Below are 8,848 nucleotides of genomic sequence, written 5' to 3'. Positions count from 1 at the left end.
CTTTCTTCCTCCAGTCTCGCTGTCCAACCTCTCTGACTATCACTTCTTAGTGCAACCGTGGGGTTTTCTCCCAGTTCCAACTTTAGATCCTTATACTTGAAATCATTCATTTTCATGACCCCTCTATCGTGCTGTCCAACCCCTCCAACTCCCTGTTGTCACTGTCTTGAGATCTGAATGGTCCGAAGTGACCCCCCCCCACCACAAATGCTTGGCTCGACAGCTTTGTTTTCATGAAATCAAATGATTTTTCAAGTTAAAATTTGATAATTACACTTCATTGATTACGGAAAAATTGAATAATTTTGTTTTTAAACAATTTCTTTTTAGCTCAGACGCACATTTATGCAATATCGCTTTATTGCTTTCTGTGATATAAAGAGAAGTGTCATACCAGGCGCAAAAGTAATAACTACTCATCCATTAATCAATGCTAGCCAGTGTCAGGTTAATGACATTGCAATCAATAACTCTTATTTTCGCCATCTTCTCTTTCACTTTCTCACTTAGGTAAATGAAGCAATATGTCTCACATTCTAAACATTTTCCGATACATTTGGGAGATGTTTATAAGTCATTTATTTTGAAAACGTAATTAATCGTCTTACCTCTTTGTTTTATGTCAGTACTTATACACTTCTTGCGAAGGGTGCTTGATTGCTTGGTCTTAATTGCTTGCTATTGAATATGACTGATATTATGTACGAATAATTATTCAGGCAAATTCTGAGGAGTTGTCTCTTATTGTTTGTTAGAAAAATTTAACAAATGATTGCCATTGCTTAAATGATTTCCATAGTTGGGTTCATAGCGGATAAAGAAAAATTTCGTGGGGGCCACCAATTTTTTATTATATATATATATATATATATATATATATATATATATATATATATATATATATATATATATGTGTGTGTGTGTGTGTGTGTGTGTGTGTGTGTGTGTTGTTATTAAAATTATTATTATTTTTTTCTCAAAATTTTACTGTTATTTCTATAATAGATTTTTTTCCCATTTTCACATTTCTCATTTATGTTATTATTATCTAAATCTTCAATATTATTATTTTGTCATTAATTTTCATGGGGAGCCACGTGCCCAGGTGACGCCCCGCCCTCCCCCCGCCCCGAGGATCCGCTAGTGGTTGGGTTAGATTCTGTGAGAGATAAGAAAGGGTCTTTGGCAAAAGGAACCTCTTTTAGTGGGTATGGATGAAGGAAGGGTGGATAGCCTAGCCTTGGAGGAGGTTTGCTTTCCCGGAAAACTCTAGCTCAGTGGTTCTTAACCTTTGTCAGTGGCCGTACCCCTTGGTATCTCGGAAAATGTTCTCGTACCCCCATCCAATATAAATACAATACAAGCGTATGATAAATATACAATAAATACACAGTACCATTGCACTGGCTATCATGTCTCGTACCCCAGGGTTAAGGTTCCGTACCCCTTGGGGGTACAGGTATACCCCAGGTTAAGAACCTCTGTTTAAGCTCATCCAGATTTCTTGTTGTCTTTCCTTCTTACTTTTTCTATTTTCTCGTTTTCCTTTTAATTCACTAAGCTTCACCTTCTTCTTTTCTCCGTCATTTCTTTCATCGGGTCCTTCAACTAGCGGATCCAGGCGCAGGGGGCCTGGGCACGTGCCCCCCTCCCCCCAGGAAAAATAATGACAAAATAATATTGAAGATTTAGAAAATAACATAAATGAGAAATATAAAAATGGGGAAAAAATTTAAAAAATCGGTTATAGAAATAATAATAAAATTTTGGAAAAAGAATAACAAAAAAATTATGATAATAATAACCACATATTGATAATAATATATATATATATATATATATATATATACATATATATATATAATATATATATATGTCTGTGTATATATATATATATATATATATACATATAAGTATATATGTATAATATGAAAATTGGTGCCGGCCCCCCCGCCCCATGAAATTTTCTTAGATCCCCTAGTGGGTCTTTCCCTTCAGAAGTTCCCCTACTTCTCTCTCGAAGCTACTGATGAATTATAGCCTTGTTTTTCTGAGCTGACGGTCAATATTTGCGGCCGACACCGTGATTGGACGCACGTGCTTGTCGGCACTCACCGCAGCTTACGTCGACATCGACTGCGGACTCACAACTCTCCTATCTAATAGTTTGTTTTCAGTCTGTTATTGTCCGTCGTAAGAATCTTTCTTTTTCTCTCTCTCTTTCTTTTCTCTTTAAATCTTCAGCTGAAATCCCTTACGGACAGAGTCAACAGACTTAGATAAACCCAAGAGGGATCCAATGGGAAACCAGCAGGGAGAGAGAGACAAATAGGAAAAAGTGATTAATAAATACAAATGAGAGATTGGATAGTACAACCGACAAAGCTGAAATTCAGACGTCACTAGAAAGTAGGATGAATTTGCTCCTCGGTTAAATATCTGGAGATCAGGAGATCCCACAGTTACGATAAGCAAACTGTTATACATTTTAGTTGTAGCCCCCCCAAAAAAAAAAAAATCCCAGCAAACTGAGTGGTATTAAAACTGATACTAGAAAATGACACTTTTAGGTTTCTGTGAAAGAAAATTCGCACTTTTTCTGTCCACCCTCAGATCTTAAAAACTACTGAGGCTAGAGGGCTGCAAATTGGTATATTGATCATCCACCCTTCAGTCATCAAACATCAAATTGCAACCCTCTAGCCTCAGTAGTTTTTATTTTATTTACGGTTAGCCATAATCGTACTTCTGGCACCGCCATGGGTATCAACAACACAGGCCACCACCGGAACGTGGCTGCGTTTCATGGGCCGCGGCAAAGAATATCATGGGCCTTGGCTGAGGCCACCACTGGACCGCGGTTGAGATTCATGGGCCGCGGCTGTACAGAAAACTCGATTGCGCCGAAGAAACTTCGGCGCACTTTTTACTTGTTTACTTTTGCTTATAATTGTCTCTGAGTCAACTTTTCTCACTTTTCTGATAGAATAGGAGTTTTAGTATTGTTTCTAATGATGTTTCATATTTATTTATGTAAGGTTAAGCCTTAGTCACTAACTTTGTAATGATTCTGATGGAAAACGAATTGTCACGAGTTACTATTACTTATCAGTTTTCGTTAAAGGAAAATGCATTTCACGCCATATGATAACATCAGGTAAATGGAGTCATAAAATTCTTAAGAGCTTCTCAGAAATAGTCCTCATCAGTTTTGAAGTTTATTTTTATTATATCTCTGTTATAAACAGAAGGTATAGCAGTTTCAATATGAGTTACTCAAACCTTTTTCATACATTTATTATATACGACTTCTGATATATAGCTTTACGGATAATTCAAGAAACAATTTCTAAGGTTGAGATTTTAAGTTCTAACAATTATAGTTTCTCGTTGGACGAGTCGGCAGAGTTATCGGCTAACACTCTGCTAGGCCCGAGTTCGAGTCTCCTGCCGGCCAATGAAGAATTAGAGGAATTTATTTCTGGTGATAGAAATTCATTTCTTGCTATAATGTGGTTCGGATTCCACAGTAAGCTGTAGGTCCCGTTGCTAGGTAACCAATTGGTTCTTAGCCACGTAAAATAAGTCTAATCCTTCGGGCCAGCCCTCTCTAGGAGAGCTGTTAATCAGCTCCTCAGTGGTCTGGTTAAACTAAGGTATACTTCTTCTTTTCTCACAGTTATATCATCCCAAGACCTTTACAGTCATCTGACAGAGCAGTCCTTTAGTTTATGAAAACATATTCACTTTAGTTTATTTATAATAATTATAAGCATCCCTTTATGTACTACAACGTGGGTCACTTACGTTTAATATGATAAATTATCGTTTCAATATTAACTGCTTGATAACTGCCATTTTATGGCAATCAAAACTTCTTTATCTTAGGAATGAAAGATTTTGCCAAATTACAGTCCTCGAACCCTAGAGAGGAATCCAGTTTGACAGCAGGTGGGTTGAACAAGCAACATCATATCTGGATAGATGTTAATAGAACCATCTGTATTCAAAACTTTTTTTGGTATGTTTAGTCATGCACTAGACATTCTCCGTTAGTCCTCACACATTTTTCTCTGCCTTCATACATGTAGTAGAACCGAACACGAGTCAGTCTCAAGTCTCGCCTCATTCTCTGTGAGAGTTCTTGAATGTATGTCCCCCAATGCCTGCCTAATGTGGCAGGTGTCATATTTTCAGAAAGCGGAATATTTCTTCCTCTTTCTTTCAGACCTTTCTGTCTTCCCACTCGGCCATCTGTTGACAGGCAAGATCGTTCTCATCCCCACTACAAGATGACGTTTATCTAATTAGCAGATGTCGTCCACCCACGGATGGACAGCTCAGTAAAGATGTTGACTTTCCTCCAGACCGACAGATGGCGTTGTTGTCTTCTTCTGTTCTGCCTAATCCCTACCGCCTCCTTTCGTTTCCCCTTCCTAGTTGGACGAAAAAGTTAAGTATACCTTAGTTTTACCAGACCACTGAGCTTACTAACAGCTCTCCTAGGGCTGGCCCGAAGGATTAGACTTATTTAACGTGGCTAAGAACCAATTGGTTACTTAGCAACGGGACCTACAGCTTATTGTGGAATCCGAACCACAGTATAGCGAGAAACGAATTTCTATCACCAGAAATAAATCCCTCTAACTCTTCATTAGCTGGCCGGAGAGTCGAACTCTGGCCTAACGAGTGCAAGGCCGCAACTCTACCGACTCGCCCAAGGAAGAGCTCCTAGTTGGATGGGTGGGTATCGTTCTCAGCTAGCACTCTGCCGGCCCCGCGTTCGATTCTCCGACCGGCCAATGAAGAATGAGAGGAATTTATTTCTGGTGATAGAAATTCATTTCTCGTTATAATGTGGTCCGGATTCCGCAATAAGCTGTAGGTCCCGTTGCTAGGTAACCAGTTGGTTCTTAGCCACGTAAAATGAGTCTAACCCTTCGGGCCAGCCCTAGGAGAGCTGTTAATCAGCTCAGTCTAGTTAAACTAAGATATACTTAATTTAACCCTTCATTTCTAAAGGCTATATTGAACCTTTCTTTCATTTTCTATGAAATGTCACCGTCTCCTTACATTATGTCCCCGTAGTGGGTAGTGCCGTCAGTGAACCTCATGCGGTGCACTGTAGGCATTACTTAAGGGTCTTTGCAGCGTCCCTTCGGCCCCTAGCTGCAAGCCCTTTCATTCCTTTTACTGTGCCTCCGTTCATATTCTCTTTCTTCTGTCTTACTGTCCACCCTCTTCTATCAGTTGATTCATAGTGCATATTCTTATGTATATTGAATATATATATATATAAACGTATATATTTATATATATGTATATATATACATATATATATGTATGTATGTATATATATACATACATATATACTGTACATATGTAATATATATGTGTGTATATATGTATGTATTATATATATGAGTATACATGTATACACACACACACATATATCATATATAGGCTATATATATAGAAATCATCAACACACAATCACTTGTGGAACAGAAATAAATTTCTTTACGTCAGGAGCACCAGGTCTCTCAGGTGGAAAGCAAGGATCAGTGGTCAACTTGAATTTCCACCTGAGAGGGATGATAATGATAATATACTATATATATATATATAATATATATATATATATTATCCGAATGTATGTGTGTGTGTGTGTATAAAGACCAAGTAGTGTGTGTTGATTTACGGATGCTGGAAACAGAAATAGGTCATTTTAGAATTTAGACCCGGTGATAATGATATTGACTGAAAGGAGAATACGAACCCGTAGCTTTATCCGAATGTAACTTTACAGGTTAAAACAAGCACGACAGTAAAGACCAAGTAGTGAGCGTTGATACGGATGCTGGATATCCTGAAACTTTTCTTTCGTTCCGGAATTTCTTTAAAGCAAGCACAAAGGATCAAGAGGATGACACAAAGAAGGCACCGGGAGATCTGCAAGCGTTCTGGAAGAGGATTGGGATTCGTCAGGAAGTCAAGGTTGGATTCTATGAAGGAATTGTTGAGCCAACTCTCCTTTATGGAAGTAAGGTTTATGTTTTTAAAAAAAAGGTGGTAAATATGGTGATATGTAGAAGTGGTAGAAAGGTTATTATATGAATGAAAAGATTGATCATAGTGTTTTTCGAAGGTTTGGTCTTGTGGAAATAATGGAAGACCATAGGTAACTGAAACTTATATATATATATATATATATATATATATATATATATATATATATATATATATATATAATTATATATATATATATATATATATATATATATATATATATATATATATATATATATATATATATATATATATATATATATATATATAATTATATATATATATATATATATATGTATATATATATATATATATATATATATATATGTGTGTGTGTGTGTGTGTGCGCGTGCGTGTGGGTGTATGTGTGTCGTTTCCGTTTGGAAGCTGTGGCTCCATAGATGTTAAAGGGTTTTATGTGCCCACGGAAGCTGTCATTCCTTGGTAGCCAGCCTTCCAAATATTTACCAAATTATGTTTTTTTATTGTCCGTTATTATATTTATATATATATGCTCATTATACACACCCATATATATATATATATATATATATATATATATATATATATATATGCATTAAATACACATGCATAAACACACACACACATACACACACACACACACACACACACATATATATATATATATATATATATATATATATATATATATATATATATATATATACGCATTAAATACACACACGCACACTCACACACACGCATACACACACATATATATACAATATATATATATATATATATATATATATATATATATATACATATATATATATATATATATATATATATATATATATATATATTTATACATACCGTAATTTTACAAAACAGCCAAGTAACATCAAATACCGATCTTCTACTTAGTTCGTCTAAACTGTTTCCAAAGTCTTGTCTTACCTTTCCGCTTTGTACATAAACATTTTCACTCTTTCTTCCTACGAAAATAAAATTACATCATAGCTCGAACGTAGTCAGCTTTTCCTCAAACATTAAAATCTCCGTCGTTGTCATAATTTTCGCAATAAAAATTTCCAGACATACTTTTCCAAACTTTTGCCAAATACTTAGAAGACAAAAAGTGGTTGATCTTTTAGCAAATATGTCGAAGTTTCCACCTACACATCCTGACGTCGGACGGTAATTCAATATACATGTAATAATATCTGAAGAGTATTTGTATATAATTCTCTTCAAAGTTAAGGAGAACGAAGCTATGCAATTGCTGATATCTCTACACGACGGACGCCTCAGGTAAACTAGGCTGCTGGTGACTGAGGGAGAGGCAAGAGATGATCGTCGTACGTCTGGCAACGTCGGGGGAGGTGAAGTTGCTCAGGCAACATTTCAGAATTCTATGATGTCTTCACGCTCCCATATTTTGGCATTTGTTTATTTATTTATTTATTTTTGAGGGAGGGGGTTATCTACCCATAATTCCTTTAATTTTATACACACACACACACACACACACACATAAACACACAAACACAGCTATAAGCTTCTTAAAAGCATCAATTGACAGCTATCAATTGATGCTTCTGGAAATTTTCACCTTGTTTCCGTTGGCAATGATTCTGAATATAATTTTTGCATAATTATATAATATCTGGATGATTCATTTCAACTTATAAGTCTGAAATTTATTAAATCATGTCTGTGATAAAAACAAATAAAAAATGCGCCGAAGTTGCTTCGGAGTAATCGAGTTTTCTGTACATCGTATAATCAAGGCCACCGAAAATAGATCTATTTTTCGGTGGTCTCGGTATGAGCCCATGAATCTTTAACCACGGGCCGGTGGTGGCCTAGCCTATATCGTTGCCAGATGCACAATTATGGCTAATTTTAACCTTAAATAAAATAAAAACTACTAAGGCTAGAGGGCTGCAATTTGGTATGTTAGATGACTGGAGGGTGGATGATCAACATACCAATTTGCAGCCCTCTAGCCTCAGTAGCGTTTAAGATCTGAGGGCGGACAGAAAAAGTGATGACAGAAAAAAGTGCGGACGGACAAAGTCGGCACAACAGTTTTCTTTTACAGAAAACTAAAAATTATCTCAGTATTAGTCACTAAAATGGATAACTTCACTCATTTGAATAAGTCAAGCACTGAATCATTTACAATGTAAAACTCTAACAAACTTTTATCTTACCAGTCTGTATAAGACTGATGTTGAGAAAATTTTAAGATATTTATCAAAATTTATAATAATTTATAATGCATTCATTGCTAATTCAATCATCGTGTTTCATAACATCATCACCATCAGTGTATTCTGAGTATCTAAGAAGTACCTGCCTTCATTTTAATCAAAAGTGTTAGGTAGCGATATCTGCGAGTTAATCTGTTTAAAATGATTTCTTAGATAATTTCCAGAGTGTTATTTTAGGTTTTGATGTGTGTAATCTTAACGTTTATTTTAACGTCTTACGAAAAAGAATTACCAAAATCTTAAGGAAAAGTATCTACTACCAAAATACAGCATTAAATTTCATACCCATTCTCTTTATTACTCTCATAACTGCTGTTACTTACGAGCCGTGAAAGAATATCGCCTTCATATTCCATTCACTCCATACACCGATTCCAGGAAACCTAGCTGGAACGAGGTCTGGGAAGTCCGGCTTCAAATTCCACGAAAAAGTATAGGATATTAGTTACGTCACGGTACAGTGGGGGAGAGAGAAGGATAGCTTGTTGTTTAGAGATTATTAACCGCTTAGGCTTAGATATGAGGGACTACATTAAAGT

The 8,848-nt window shown here is 36.0% G+C and overlaps 1 protein-coding gene across 1 annotated transcript in view; it reads right to left on the bottom strand.

The window, feature by feature from the left end:
• TrissinR (Trissin receptor) overlaps window positions 1-7,327 on the bottom strand; it is a 23,450-nt gene extending 16,123 nt beyond the window's left edge. The window contains exon 1 of the mRNA XM_067134679.1: window positions 6,991-7,327. The gene's annotated coding sequence lies outside the window, so the exon portion shown is untranslated. The remainder of the gene's footprint in view (window positions 1-6,990) is intronic.
• Window positions 7,328-8,848: the final 1,521 nt, after the last annotated feature.

Source organism: Macrobrachium rosenbergii, chromosome 36, assembly GCF_040412425.1.
Source record: "Macrobrachium rosenbergii isolate ZJJX-2024 chromosome 36, ASM4041242v1, whole genome shotgun sequence".
NCBI classification, from domain to species: domain Eukaryota; kingdom Metazoa; phylum Arthropoda; class Malacostraca; order Decapoda; family Palaemonidae; genus Macrobrachium; species Macrobrachium rosenbergii.
Note: the sequence above shows the minus strand (reverse complement) of the source record. Positions and strands in the feature narration are given on the sequence as shown.